Genomic DNA, 14,525 nt, shown 5'->3' with positions numbered 1-14,525 from the left:
AGCTGCAAAATAAATATGAAGCAAAACCTTAGATTGCACACTGGCCTTAAGCATACTGCTTTATAACCAATGCTTAATTCAGTGCTAGGAGGTTGAGGGAAATCACCTTCAAGGCAGGGTGTCTGTCACAATGAGTCCTTGCTCAACCCTTGATGGATCACACTGACAGCCAGCTGGCATTTCAGGACAGTCCATACAGATCTTTCAGGCTGTACAAGAAGGGGAAAAAAAAGTAAAAAAGAAAATTACTATCACCAAAGACACAAAGCTTCTTCTGCCTTCATCCTTATTCCATGAGCATCCCCCCTTCACCTTACACATTATTAACCACGTTTTCAGCAATGGAATAAAAGCTAGCACAGAAGCCACTCATCTAAGGCAGATGGGATATGTCAGGTTAAAACCACAGGTTGGAATGTGAAAATACAAAAGAATTCACAGCCTTTACAATTTTTTGGTTTGACTTGTGAATAAAGTCAAAATACCTATGGGAAACATTCATTCTCCAAATGGCTTTGGCTAGCATAACTCTAAATAAATACACAACCCTGCTGGTTTTCTCTTAAAAATGTGGTAGTTGCATTCACATTATAATTGCTAAGTGATATTTGTGCTCAAAACAGCACATTAATCATAAGAGACATGACCTTTAGAAAGATAACATTCTTGCTCTTTTTATTTTGTTTGGTTTTACCTTGGGACAAGATACTGCATAAGTTAAGGTAGGTCACACTTAATACAAATGGAAGAAAGGAGACAGTCATTTAAAACATGCCACCTATGATTTTACCTAGGAAAAAAACAGTTATGTGGAATTGTTCCTATAAGGTTCAGCAGAGCACTGGAGATCTCTAGGCCAACTAGAACTTAATTCAGCTATTGCCATAAGAGACAATCAAAATGCCTCTATAAATGTATTAGCAGCAAAAAGGGGACTAAGGAGAATCTTCATCCTATGCTGGATTCATGGGAAAACACAGTGACAAAGGATGAGGGTAAGGCTGAGGTACTTGATGTCTTCTTTGCCTCAGTCCTTCACAGTGAGGCCAGTTGTTGTACAGCTTCCTAAACTGGGAGACAAAGATGGGCAGCAGAATGAAGCCCCAACAGTCCAAGGGGAAAGGGTCAGCCACCTGCTACAAGTGATGGGATGAGAGGAAATGGCCTCAGGCTGCACTAGAGGAAGCTTAGGTGGGATATTGGGAAAAATCTCTTCACCAAATGGGTTACCAAGCATTGAAACAGGCTGCCCAGGGAAGTGGAAGCTATTTAAAGGGTGTGTACACATGGTGCTTAGGAATATGGTTTAATGGTTGTCAGAATATCTGAGATGAAAAAAAAAAGGTATAAAAATTAAAACCAGTAACTTTCAGAACAAGTTATTTTTTCCAGGTTGTTTGAAGCTTTTTATCTGGATAAAAGAGGCACCGCTGTAAAGATATCAAAGATCTAATTGTTCCAATATATGTACAGAAAGTTTGTTCTGTTTTACTCCCTTCAAAACTCTATATCATAGAGGTCATTTCAATGAAAGTCATAATGAAAAAGCCTGAAGAAAATATGCACTTTCTTACACTTGTGCACATGCATGAACATATCTATAATTCATAAAAACTTATGAGAAGAGGGATCAGAAAGGAAAAAAATTGAAGTTAATTCTTATCAGCCATCCAAGCTTTTTGGTGTGAAGGGGCTTAGATCAGTACCCTGCATGTGCAAATCCCATCCCCCATAACAAAATTATGTGATCTGTCAGAAACAAAATTGCATGTCATGAAATACTGCACAACCCCATAAATAATTAGCATTTCCATCTTCCAAAGCAAATTGATAAAACTGGTATTTGGCTTAGTTTTTGCAGTTCAAGAAGCTCTGTTAGGCTTGTGTTGTTAACTCAATCTTCCACAGCTGGACTGATAAAAACAGAGATTTTTGAATTGATGTCTTTTGCCAGTATGAAGGGCAGGTTAGATTTAGAGGAGTTAAAGGAGGTTCAGAGTCAACAAAAATGCCTTGTAGGACAAAACAAATAGTATAAGAATTTTCAAATTTACTTTTTAAAGAATCTATTCAAGCTAGCAATTCCTCTGTTTCATTCACTAAGAATCCAGTGGTTGTGTGGAATAAGCCATGAAACTTTCTGCCCATATATTGCAGCAGTCTGAATCAGGTGTCATTTGCACCAAAGGCATTCTGCATTTTTGTGATACTGACACAACCTTCCAGAGAAACCCCAAAGGAGTACAAACCTCAGTGATCAATTGATTCTGAAAGCAGATCTTGTCCTTGCATTTGAAAGCTGTAATTCTGTGATAGATACCCATCTGTGCATCTCAGCTGCACATCAACCACATCAGCCCAGCTTAAGGTCAGGTACTTCTGAACAGCAAATATTCACTTCCTTAGGAATTAAAAAATAGAAGCACACCTAAGCAGATGAAGATACCTATTCAGGCAGCACTCAGCAGATACTACTTTAGAATGCATGCAGGAATCAGATAATCATTTTGGTTTGAAGGGACCTTAAAGATCATCTTGTTCCAACACCCCACCATGGGCAGGGACACCTTTCTCTAGAGCAGGAATCTTAAGTTACTCCTCTGGTTATTAACCCTTGAGATTCTGGCAAGAGAGCTGCTGCTGTCAGCTGAGCAAGGCTAGCTGCTTGCTAGAAACATGGCAGTTTAAAACAAGGCAATTGCCAATTTTGGCCCACCCTTTGTTTCTGGAGAATGACATATAAATTAGGAATAGAACTGCTCAAAACCAAAACCATTCTTCAGGGAGTATCATACTCATTCATATGGAAGAAATGAGTCTTGGCTTATTTCAGTCTTGTTTGCCAGGAAAGCAATTCAAAAATCATCCAGATTAAACCTTTATCAATTTCAGCTGTCTACATTTCTATTAGTTCATCAAATTGTTTTGGGACACAGACTAATAAGAATGATATGACAGCTATAATTTGAGTTTGATTTTGTACAATTTTCAGGTGCTTCCACAGAATCCAAACACTGATTTGGACATTCAGAGAAATGAGGAAAAAAAAAAAGGAAGACAAATATAGATTAAAAAATAAACACCTAAAAATGTACATAAGGTAGTCACATAACTGGGTTTCCCTCTAATAAGACTAATTTAGGTTTACAATCTAGATCTTCTTTTTATTTATCTTTCACATGGCAGATAAAAATGGCAAAACCAGGAAGTTTCCTCTCTGCTGGAAATTGAATGAAGATTTTTATTATTGTTTTCATTAATAATCATGTATGACATTCTGTCGAGAAACAAAAAAAGACACACATCTATATTCCTATAGCTAATTATATCACTATGCTATTATTAATACACAGCATCAGACACAAGCTTAAATATTTCACACTGTGTGAAATTCTAACCTTATTTTTTCTAATAGAATGTGCTAAAACCAAGAAGATCTCATCTGCCTGAATGCAGAAGAGACAAGTGAACAGACCAGAAACAGCAGGTATGAGTGCCTGTACCACTAGGTGTTCTTCAGGAAGAGGTACTGTGGTGTTGACTGTGGTATTTACAGGCCTGTGTAGGTTACACTGCTCTAAAATAGAAATGCTCACACAAGTAGGAGAATTCATATCCTGAGAAAGGTGACACAGAAATGTCTGTCTGTGATTTATTGATTTGTAATGCCAAGTAAGGTCAGCTCAGCAGCAAAGATATATCCTATATTAACTATGCCTTTCTCTTGGGGATACACAAGGAAACTTCTGGTAAGTTTCAGATAGAAAGCATAACTTTTCAGGTTCACAGAAACTGTGAATGAATATGGTCACTACAGAACTGTATTTGCACAATTAAAACCACATTTTGAAACATTTCCAAACCATAGAGATCATCTGATTATGTATGAATCTGGGACAGTCCATATTGCTCTCATAGTAACTCACATGCTGGATTAACCCAGAAGAGTTTACAAATATTTCTCATCATTATATCCCTCTGTCAGTCTTAGCAAATGGCTTTTCCAAAAATACAGCTGGGAAAAAAACCCACAAACCCAAACAGACAGGAAATACCGTGGCTATACCTTTCTATAGCCTGTACCCCGATGTCTGCTGACAGCACAAGGCAGACCAGATTCCCTTTCAACACCTGAACCTTGGCTTCCTGTTGTTTGACCACCAGGAATGATATGCAGGGCATCTGAAGGTTAGTTTAGAAGGTGGGCAAGAAGCCAAGAAAGTTGTGTGGCAGCCACACCAAAACCCTTCCACTTCACAGCTCTTGTACCCTTCCAGAGACTTTGCAAGAGTTAAAAGAGTACAAGGAATATGGAGTGAGGTTCAGGAGCAGTTCAGACGCAGCAGCAATGATCTACGTGCACCACGACACATAACTCATCCTCTGAGTGCTGTTACCCGTGTTCAAAAGGAGCAATGAAACACCCCTGGTTCCAAACACTGAAAAGGAGCATAAAACCCAGTGTGCCATGAGAACCAAAGCACCATCAAGGGGATCAGCAGATTTAAATGAGTTTTTAATGGTAATAAGTGCTGACTGACCTTGCCTATTAACTAACTCACATGTCTACAGCAGACCCTGAAATACTCAAAGAGCACTAGCAATAGGTTAAGTGGACAAACTCATCCTTTAGAAAGAATTAACTCACCCTTTAGAAAGAATTAATAGTCCCCATTTATAAATACAACTGTTTTCCTGAAAGACAATTTTCAACAACGTTCTTGAGGTATCTATCATCTCAGATCCAAACAATACCACTGTAAAATAATGATTTTACACTTATGTGGAAAACCACTCCAAGCATGGGACTTGAGTAGAACTGGACAAAATTACCATGTAACTGAGACAGCGAACGAGTGGAGTCTGATGAGGTGACCTCATGCAGCTGTGCCTAAACTTCTAGCCTGCAAAATGGGAGTGTTGCTTCTTACTTCTGAGAATGAAGAGAGATACATTAGGCAATTCATTCCATATGCAGTAAGACAAATAAAGCTTCTGGGTATGTACATTTCGCCCTTTCCCTCAGTTGCTACAGGGTGTTCATCCATGTTTGTGTGTCTCCATGACATCTGTGCTAGACAAAATAGAGATATGTAGTACCTAATTCAAATAACAGTTGGCCAGTCAATGCCTCCTTCCTGACTGGCACACCAGCAGCTTCCAGCCATATGTACAACAATTCAGTTCTGCCAACTTGACCCTTAGTAAACAATGAGTTATGGTTTTCCACTCTATCCGGCTTTCATTTTTTTAAAATCAAAATACAAGATTCACAGTCTGACACGTTCATTACCCTTTGAAGCTAATACTCCCTCAAAATATTGTCCTGTAAATGAGGAAAAGGATAAATGTGGTACCTCCTAGGTTTGCAGAGTGGGAAGGTTATTTATAAACAAGCAAGAGTATGGGGACGCAAATGGAAAATGAAAGAAAAGTAAGCACTGCTTCTGAGATGCTTGCTTTGAAATGGTAGAGCATTATCCGTCCCAGGTATCCAGATATGTCCTGATCATTCTAGCCTGAGGTTACAGCGAAATAAAAAGGTTTCTCAGTCAGGCAGAGTATTTCCCCTGTGGACTTACTCTGAGGGGCGCCATTCACTTGTACATTTAATAATTTTGGTTCTTTTGTGGCCATAATGGAGGACACATCAAAAGTCTGCAAGGAATCTAAGGATCTCATGAACTTACAAACCTTTGAAATTCACAAGACCTTTTATTCTCTTCTAAGTAAACATAATTCCAGCCAGTTTAATTGTGCCAATGTGGACTTCGGCATGTCAGGTTGAAATTCTGGAAACCTCCTTTACACATCCAGCCTGAAGGCATGTGGGTTATACCAAAAGGACTTCTTTTGGAATGACTTGTGGGCTTGGGAAATTGCCTCAAGAGCACTGGGAAAGAAAGCATTTAGATCCTGCATGAAGACTTGCAGAGGGAATTCAATAATTTAAGCATGCACTCCTAGGCAAATAATTCCTAGTATTGCCATTCTGCATTTTTCCAATCCACTGCAAGAAAAAAAATCTGAAGCTGTTTTTTTTTAATTGCATTACATAAAATGCATGCATTATTACTTAATTTATTTAAATACAACTGTCAACTCTCATGTTCTTACTCTTTCTGAGATCCTGAAACACACGAAAGAGTCTTTAACACAGTGAAATAAAGGTCAGCACTTTATTATATCACTTTGTCTTTGCAGGGTTCTTTCATCCAAAATATCCCTTAAGGATGTTCTTTACTAATGTTTATCTGCTACACAGCCAATAATAAGAAAACTCTGTGTATATAACACCATTGTTTTCTGACCACTGCTTAGCTGCTAGTAGTAATCTAAAGTGAATGCAGATATTCACCATTTTCAACACAAAGCTAGGTTTTCAGATAGCACTAAGCATGTGATTTAAGTGAGAGAGATGTAAAAGACCAGAGATCACAGAGAAACTAGAAATATCACAACTGCACAACTGGTACAACAGAACATTTGCTTGCTGGAAATACTTGGCTTCTGCACAGAATCACAGAAGGTCTGAGGCTGGCAGGGAGCTGTGGAAATCATGCAGGCCAACCTCCCTCACTCAGAGCAAGGTCTTCCACTGCAGGCTGCTCAGGATGGAGTCCACTCTGGCTCTGAGTAACTCTGAGGAGGGAGACTTGACAACCTCCTCGGGCAACCTGTTCCAGTGCCTGATCATGCTACAGCAGGAAGTTTTTTAGTATTTAAATTTCCTGTGGTTAGTTATCTGCATTCTGAGTTCAGAACTGTGTCAGTGTGAGTCTTGTCATTTTATGTGGCAAAAAGTCTTTTAAGCCAGTTAAGACACAAGCAACATGTGCAACATAATGATAGAAGACAACCAGCACCTTGGGAGCAGCACTTCTGTGAGACATACTTTGGTGAACAATTTTAGTGGGTTGACACAAGAACTGCAGAAGGTAAGCTGATTCATTTTGTGGTGTGTTTGTGGCAGTTTTTTATTCAGAGGGATAAGAAGTTGCTGGCAGAAGCAAATTAGGTTTGATTGATGTCTACATTTGTCTAGTACATTACAAAAGCCACAAGACCTTCAAACCATATTATAACTGCTCTCAGGCAGCTCTGTGGAGAGTTGTGCAATGACAGAAATAGCATGACTTAAATGCAGTAGAAAAGGGTTACATCATTTCATAAAGATGCTTCACTTAGGGTTGCTCATTTTATATGTTAAATCAATTGTACTTCATGCTGAAAAATACGTCAGCACTTAACTGCTCTTTTAAAAAAGTGAATTTCTTGAGGGCAAGAAAAGACAAATAATTGACTTTAATAAAAAACAACCTTGAATCTGATCTGGAAAACAATTCCCTATGAAAAAATAATTGTGCTGATCCTACCAAACAATTACACAGGTGCTTCACCTCATGCATAGCAAGCCTCTAGATAATGACCTCTTTCCTCACTATACAGAAGCATTTCCAGGCAGTCTCAGTCCCCAGAGATTGCCACAATCCACTATCCCAGGGTGCCTGCACACCCATAAGAACGGACTGAGGGCTTCTGTCATCCTTGCATGACATGGAGCTGTCATCTAAACTTCAGTGTTTATGCCTCATATATTTCCTCCCAGAACACCACAACTGAAAATATAAAATAATCTAGTGCCAAGACAGACTCCCTGTTATCTCAGAGACCTGTGCTATTTCAGCTCTTGTCCATCTTTGAAACATTAAACTCTGAAACATTTTTATGTTCTTGGAAAACACACAGTACCGGGAATGTCATGAAAATTTAAGCAATTGATCATCATCCTATTGTCATTAAGAATTTTATATAGAAGCCATAATTATTTTTCTTTGGTTAACACTTGTCTCATTTCTTCTTCTCTTCACTAAGCCACTCAGAATGTTTTAAGTCATATCACCTCTCCCCATTCTCCTTTGTCTGCTTCTCCTCCTCCTTTCTTTTGCAAGACAGGTGTGTTTTAATAAATCTTTTAATTTCTATACATAACCGCATAACTGTGATCTTTCCCATAGTAGTTTACTGGTCCTAAACACCTTCCAGTTTAGTGTTCATAGGTTTCTGATACAGCAATAGCCTGGGAAAAATGCAGTTTTCCAGACAGAGCCATACTGGAGCCAAGTCAACATAAATGATTAATTCCTATTCCATAATGCATGTATCCACAGTACAACTCAAAATCCTTCTGACCATTTGTGCTGCTTTGTTTCAAATTTCAAACCCCCCTCCCTTATCTAATAACTCTATATCTGCACAACTGGTTTAGAGATTTCTTGCATCACTGTTGACTATTTGGATTGTTTTTCCTAAAACTGTTTTGTTTCATTTTTCTGAGTTGCATTCTAACTTTCCTATCACCTCTCTAGCATCTTTAGCCTTATCTTCTAAAAACAAGCAGGAACCTTTGTGTAAACTCTTCAAGCACTGAGTCTGATTTAATTCCATTTGCACCCGTTCTGCATGCAACCATGCATGATCAATACCAGCAGGCAATTGTATGATCACAAACCATATCTAGGGTGGACTTGTCAGACCTGTCATGTGGATAATTGCTCTCCAGATCAATAGTTTTTGGTCTCACTCTGCTATCAGTAAAACTTTTTTGAATATGTCTCCCATATACTTACATTTTAAAATAATGTACATGTGCTACTAACATTATTTTACGTTATGAAAACATACATAAAAAAGGAAATGAAAATTGAATGGGATAAAGGTGAAATAAGCACAATTAAAAAAAAATATTTTACTAACCATACCTAAAGTATTTTCTTCCACACCCCAATAGCTGGGAGTGCATTTTGGAGTGCACTGCCCAAGCCCTTGTCCAGGATACATTTCCATATACATCCTGAAGAAGTGATATTCCCAATATTCCCAGTTTAAACAATACTAAAAGTTTGTGACAAACTGAGGAAAAAAAGACCATTGCTCAATCTAGCCTCATTTACCTAGCAAAACTTCAGGATTGTTATTTCTGCTTTAATCTTTAGAGTATTTGTCTTCTACAGCTCAAAAGAGGCCTTTGTGGTTCTTCATTTGAATGAATTAAATGAATTGGGATGCCATACCTGACATTTTTCTTGTTCTTTTCAGCACATCATAACCTTTATTATTTATAAATGAGTAAACCTGATTTAGATGAAGATGAGTAATCATTTTTAATAGAATAAATGAGGTGGTGCATTCAGGAAGTTTCTCTTTTAATTATGTTTCCCTTAAATAAGTCCACAATAATTCAAACTACAACATATGAGAGCCTTTAGTATATTTCATTTTTTTATAGTAACTCACATTTTGGAAAAGCACCTTTTTAAAAAGATTGGTTCTGAGGCTGGTTGGGTCTTTTTGTTGATTTTTTTTTAAATCTGACATAGGCCAGAGCTGTTTAATAAGGACGCTAACACAATAACCTTTCTGAAGTAAATATGATCAACACTGTATCTAAAAATATAATGAACTGAGGTGGCAATAATTTCAGACTTTCTGCCAGCTTAGGCATTAATATTTTTACATTATAGACTGCATTTTATTTTCAGTTACTATTCATTTTGAATGAAATGCTGTTTGCAGATCACCTCTGATATCACACCTGAACTTAAGAGCTAAGTCAGTTATACTTTTTACTTTATCCCTAGCACTTGAAAGCATTTTGTAAGAAATGCTTATTATAGTTACCAGACATAACTGGCATCCAAAAAGAGGACAGCTTCCCTGCTTAGTGTGTTTACTGAATACACTGCCGTCCCACTTTGGTTTAACCATTGATTTTTTAGTGTTACAATTAATGTACAGCTCAATTCATATAGATCTAACGTCTCAGGGTGGGGAACAAACCACCAAACCCATCACTCTTAAACAAAAAAGTTATTCTGGAAACTTGAACAAAAGACAAACACAGTCCAAACTATAAAATAAAGAAAACCAGTAGTGTTTTCATTAAACCAGTATTAAGAGTATTTCTTGGTGCATTTCATCATAAAGAAAATACCTGTCAGGCATCCATAAATCTTCCTTGCTTTTCAGTACTAAAAGGAAAGGAAGCACAAAATATGTTTTGTTCATCTGCTCTTCATGTGACTTTTCTTCATTTGATAGATCAAAAGCCTTAGTTGGATTGTTTGTCTTTCTGTTTTGCTGCCACTGCAAACGTCCTTCTGTGCTCCTGACAGCCTTCAATTCATTTCTCTGGGTTAGACAAATACTGCTCCTGAAGCTGTCTCATAAAGCTGTAGATTTTTGTGTGTGTCTCCCTGTATGCACCTTTTATTGCCTGTTGTGCCTATCATACCTAAGGAACTCATTCCTGTTTGCTCACCCAGGATATAAATCCAGAGGAGACCATAAAATTAGATTGGGACTATTACAGGTACAGGTGGGACTACCAGGACAGGAGCCTTTTTCCAAAGAATGGAGGAGTAATTTAGATCAAGGCTTGAATGATATAAATCAACATGGGTAACAACAGCCCCTGGAAAGCTGAAGTGTTGCCAAACTCACTGACCTTCAACCCCTGGTTGAGATACTTAATCTCCAGTATCAGCATGGAATCATGCAGCTACAATTCAATTCCTTTTCAACTTGGACAAGCTTTGAATCCAGTTGTTAGTGGGTGAAGTGAATGTCTCTTAAGTGGTCCTGGTAGTGGTGGTGAACAAACTCAGAGCTTGTTCTAGTTCGAACATCAATGGAAGCAGGATACAGACATAGACAGACCCCATAAATTTTATAGGTGTTACTGTCCAAGTCAGTGCAAGTCTGTTGACATGGCAAATGCTCTGCTAAATTTGCAGGACCTGTAGTGTACAAGCTGACATAACCTGGTATTTATTGAGAGACTACAAATACAGAGTGCCATTTTTAGTGTGTGCAAGGTAAAACACTAGCATAATATAATTCAGGAGATTCACACATAAAACAGGCTGGGTGTACGAAACAAGGTTACTGCTTTCCAGAAAAATCAATGGGAAATCTGCCACAGACTTCAGTGGAAGCAGGATTTCATCCAGAGCACGTAATTCCATGTCTATCAGTGTGTACACTCATGACAGCTTTGACTGAGAAAGTTTGGAGCTGTGGCAGCATGCCAGGTGGGACTGCTCTGCTGCTTGCAATGATATCAGCTAGCTACTTAACTAAACACATGCAAAATTCATTGGGTTTTTTTAACACACATCAGTTATGTGCCCTGCAAGTAATTTGTTTACTCTTAACTGGGAGCAGGCTTCCCCCATAACATTTGGAAGAACTACCCCAATTGGGAATAAAAGGTGTTGAAAAGAGATTTAATAACTGCTGTCATCTTATTGCAAAAGTGCCATACCTTCTTGGTGATTTCTCATGGGCATCTCCTCACAGCACTGACTCCTTCTTCACAGCACAGCCAACAAACTCCAGCTCTCTCCTCACCCAGCCAACCCACTCTTTTATAGCACTCATCCTTATTAGACACAGCTGTGGCCTGTTAAGGGCAGGCCTGTTCCCAATCTTTGATAATTAGTGCAGCTGCAACTCCTCAGGGGTGAGATTAACTTCTGCACAATCCTTACCTTCTTACATTCTATCCTCCCACAAATAATCCATAGCCAATTTCTCAGATACAACTACACAGGAGATCACTGTGCTCAGGACCTCATGCTCTGTAATAATGAACACAAACACCAAACTGGTGACAGAGAAATAGGACTGGCAAATCTACAAACTAAACTGTCCAAATTCATGTATCAATCACAACCGTGGTATAAATATTCCGAGCATGAATCTGTCACCACAATTTCTAGATGATTCATTTCTTTTTGAGCCACAATTCTGGAACTGAACATCCCTGAATTTTAGGATATGAAAAATTGACATCAATGTTTTTATAATATAGGACACTAATTTTTCCTGAGTTTCAAATTTATGCTTTGGGGCATTTGATGTATTCTGAATACCTGCCAGTGTCTGCTTTTCTTTCTTTATTCCTATAAAGGGATATTTAGATTGCCCCAAGGCAGCCTTTGGACTGTGGCATGATGCTTTGTTAACTGTTAAAAGGAATGCTCCTAGCTACAGAGAATAGTGGAGGAAAATCTTTTCCATCAGGGACAAAGATGAGGTTTTTCCAGTAAAAAGTATTTGCTTGTAAGGCTTACAGGGTAAAATACTTCATTTTTCACAAGTCACCAATTATTTGTATGACAATAAGTAGGGGTGGGCAGAAGCTAATTCTAAATGTAAATGAAAACTGAATATAAAAAAGCATTATTGAAATAAGCCCACACTCTGAAAGTGGTCTTTGATTGGGGACTAATCCTCTCTCCCTTTTTTCAGCTAAATATGGTTTTCAGAAGGAAAACTCTCTGTCTCCACAAGCTATAAAGAACTTGGAATACTTTTATCACTGTGCCCAGGAAACCAAAGAAATACATATTTTACTCAAAAAGTAGATAGCAGTTCAAATATTTCAACCTTACCTGAGTGGTGAGCGGGAATCATGAGTTTCTCTGAGACATTTTTTAAAGTGTATACTCTCCCACTAAAAAGCAGTGATGCTTTTTTTTGAAAATAAAAATACCATCAAAGAATAAGAACTGCAAATGAGGGGAAAAAGTGTGTTCATGGAGGCACTGGTAATACAAGCAAATCTTCTGGCAGTATAAATCTAGATGAGGACATGGCTTTCAATGAACCTATGCTCCCTACACTCTCTGCAAATGTGGCTAAACATACTTCATTATCCTTTTTACTTTTAATTCAATTGGCTGTAGGAACTTAGTCACCTCTAGTTTTCCTGGCAGATAAATGCTGTTATTATTGCTGTTTTAAAAGCTGTTCCAGCTAGTAAGAGCTTTTCCTCTAATTAATTAAGATCTTCTTTTATTAAGCAACTAAGCTCTCGGGTTAAGGGAGAGTGTACAGCTATGGTTGTGAGCTTCAGCTACAGAAATTTAAATGGATGATCACATCTGCTGCTTAGAAATATTGGTTGACCTCTTTCCAGAAACTTCCTTCTCAGCTACCCTGCTTGGTATTGAAACTCCAGGCATCAGCAGTCAGAAAGAGCTGTGGAGAGCTGAACACCTCAGGGTTCCTTGGAGAGGAAGATCCCAGCCTGTCCACCACATATGGACATGAGATGCTGTGAAACCTGCTGGAACTGCGCCTCCTTTGTAAGGCTCACAGAACTCTGACACCAAAGAATCTCCACCATTCTCCAGAATATTAACAATGCCCTTTGCACCTGACATGAACCATTGTTTCATGTCCCCTTAAATGTCATGGTTTGCACATGAGAGATTCAGAGCTAAAGTAAAATTACAAATTAATTATCCTTCAAATTGAGCTTGTCTTCCCCAGGTTAGATTCCATATACATATGAGGAGAACTGTGGTTGGAATGATAACATAAACCATATTGCCAAAATCCTTAACCTCACTAGGTCTGTTAATTCAAAGCAACAAGTGCTTCCTCATGCCCTCCCAATTTACATGTGAATTTTGTATTCACCTCCAGTTTTTTAAAAAGTGCTGCTTGCCACAGTGAGTATTAAAAGCCAAATTCTAAAAGAAAAGTATATGAAAGGAAATGATTATTGAAGCATTAAGAGACAGTGGTAAGACTGTTCATTGAATTTGCTCAGCACCTCATCAGCCTCCTCAAAAAGCAAAGTCCAGTGCTCTTGGGAGATATGCAGGCGCTTAAGCACATCAGAATTGCAGCTTCCAACTAATGAACATTTACCTCCTTCTAAATGTCACTCTTGGAGGGAGTAATCAGAAAAAATGCCACAGAAGATAACATCCCTTGTGGACATGAGGCAATAAAACCATCACTAGGTCCAGGTCGAAAATCATTATTCAGAACATCATAGAAGCCCTTCAATTATTTCTCCATCTGTGAAACTGTTGTCAAGTGTCCCCCAAAGTCAGCAACTGTTCAGTGTACAGTGATGGATTTTTAATTTTATTTTTTAACATTATTTTAAAAAATCCATTGCTTGAAGGAAAACAAGGAAAATAAAAAGACTGAAATTAAAAATTAAAGCAATTAAAAATTCTGGTTTTTAATTGCTTGTTTGAGAGAATATTTAATTTTCTTGCTTCCATTTCTTTACATTTCAAAGAGGGTGATTTTGGAATGATAATAAACACTAAGATTATTATTAATTGAAAATGCGAAGCACCACTTGAATGCTCAGCAGCACCCCTAACACTAAGTACAGATGAGCTATACAATATATTCTGTGGCCCTGGGAAGCTGCTGGAAACAGGTCAGAAATAGTTAGAAACTTTCCATGGAAGTTACAGTTTAAGTCACTTTTACCAAGTGTTCAGATGGAAGTCTCTGAATTGAAAAGTCCTGCACATCTCAGAATGAGAAATGAAACCAGATTTTTGTGTCTGCTTCAAACCTAGTGGGATCCCAATGGGAGGCTTGTCAGAAAAGCTGATTAGGATAAATGCTCATAAATCATGACTAACCTGGTTGAATTAGCTCTTCCCTGCAAGCTTGTAAAAAGACAGAATTTTATTCACTTCTCA

At 38.1% G+C, this 14,525-nt stretch overlaps 1 long non-coding RNA gene across 1 annotated transcript in view; it reads right to left on the bottom strand.

Moving 5' to 3' along the window:
• LOC143694826 (uncharacterized) overlaps nt 1–211 on the bottom strand; it is a 123,631-nt gene extending 123,420 nt beyond the window's left edge. The window contains exon 1 of the long non-coding RNA XR_013183543.1: nt 107–211. This is a non-coding gene — a long non-coding RNA (uncharacterized LOC143694826). The remainder of the gene's footprint in view (nt 1–106) is intronic.
• Nucleotides 212–14,525: the final 14,314 nt, after the last annotated feature.

The sequence above is a fragment of the Agelaius phoeniceus genome, chromosome 9, assembly GCF_051311805.1.
Source record: "Agelaius phoeniceus isolate bAgePho1 chromosome 9, bAgePho1.hap1, whole genome shotgun sequence".
Classification (NCBI taxonomy): domain Eukaryota; kingdom Metazoa; phylum Chordata; class Aves; order Passeriformes; family Icteridae; genus Agelaius; species Agelaius phoeniceus.
This window is presented reverse-complemented; position numbering and strand designations above follow the sequence as displayed.